Below are 1,716 nucleotides of genomic sequence, written 5' to 3' on the forward strand. Positions count from 1 at the left end.
TGAGCCATTTATCCCTCCGCCCTTCAATTAACCCCACATGTGTTTATTGGCCAGGTTGGCACAAGAAACTAACTATCTCAGTGTTACAACTGCCCTTCTGACTCCTGTAATGGAACTGTTCTGAAAGGGAAGGGTTAGGTAGGCACCATCTAGACCTTCTGGTCTCAGGGTTGTGGAAACTGATGGTCACAGGATCCATTAGTTTATGGGACTCCCTCCATCGTCTGATTTTCATGACTCTTTTTTCTTTTGGACAGGGAGATATCAATAGTTTCACCTTAGATGGCCACCCATCTTAGGATTTTTATTGCATGATTTTGCATAACCATGATTTTTTTCAACTTCAGATCAGAGGCATATCTATGGGGAAAATGGTGCCTTTGGCAAGCACTGAAACTATACCCAATCCGAAAATCTGACACCATCTTTTAGATAACTTAATAATAATCATATTATCAGCTCAAAAATGCAAGTCAAGCTTCTGCTATTTTATATAATGCATGATGGTGCTGCATGAAAATTATAGCTGCACCTTACTTGCCTTCATTTGTCTATTAAAAAAACAACAACTCCATGCCATTGAGTCCAGATCAATTCGATGTTTGGGGTATAGCAGCCCTACAGGATAGGGTAGAACTGACCCCTGTGGGTTTCAGGACTGTAACACTTTACCGAAGTAGAAAGCCCTGTCTATTTCCCACAGAGCAGCTGTTGGTTTCGAACTGCTAACCTTGCCGATCACAGCCCAATCTGTAACCACTGTGCCATCAGTGCTCCTCAATTGGTCTTTAGTATACTTAAAGTCAACCTCGACCCTTCCTTTGCTCTCTACATGCTGCAGAGCCAGATCACACCATGTTCACCCATGGAAACTCTCAAATGTGAAAGTACGTTTTAATTTGCTGAAGGAGCTCTCGTAGCTGGTGGTGGAGCAGGGAGGATTCATAGAGACTGCTAGTGGTGGCCCCTTTCGTATGGCAATGAAGCTGAGTACCAGGCGGTCCAGAGCTTAGATGCACCTCTGCTCACCCTATGCACCATCTCATTCTAGCATTTGGAGGAAGCTCTCTGTGCGTTCAGATCATCACTTTACAAGGTTGGAATGTGGGGGAAAAAACAATGCTGTTGTAGAGAAAAACTGAGAAGATTACATAAGGTGACATATTGCATTCCCAGCGCGGTAGCTGATAAAGGTATTTTCTAGACTTTCCAGGTTCATTTCATGACATTGAATATGCCGCATCCCGAAAGGAGCAGCCTTCCTTCCAAGAACAGTGTCCCTTGAACATAGTTAGTGAATCTCTGGCAGGAGGATGTCTTAAGGTGGAAAGAAACAGGAAGGCCAACCATGTGATTTTTGTACTGATGATTACCTAAGGAAAATCCTTTCTTCTTGTATGCACGGGGAGGCTCCAAAAGGCTCATGGGAAAATTCCATTATCTTTCCATTCCGCTTTCTACCAACTTCCCTCTTTGTATTTTTAAAGGTTGACCATGTGCACATTTGAGGTCTGCCCAGAAGTCTGGTTACACAGCAAATGCATTGCCAAGCTTGCAGTTGGGTTTTTTTTAATATTTTTAATTTATCATGTATTTTTTATTTTAATAAATCATTTTATTGGGGGTGCTTTACAGCTCTTCTAACAATCCATACATCAATTGTATGAAGCACATTTGTACATATGTTGCCATCATCATTTCCAACATCTTGTATAT

This window comes from Echinops telfairi, unplaced genomic scaffold (genome assembly GCF_000313985.2).
Source record: "Echinops telfairi isolate 266 unplaced genomic scaffold, ASM31398v2 ScPeMD7_7467;HRSCAF=8505_1, whole genome shotgun sequence".
Classification (NCBI taxonomy): Eukaryota; Metazoa; Chordata; class Mammalia; order Afrosoricida; family Tenrecidae; genus Echinops; species Echinops telfairi.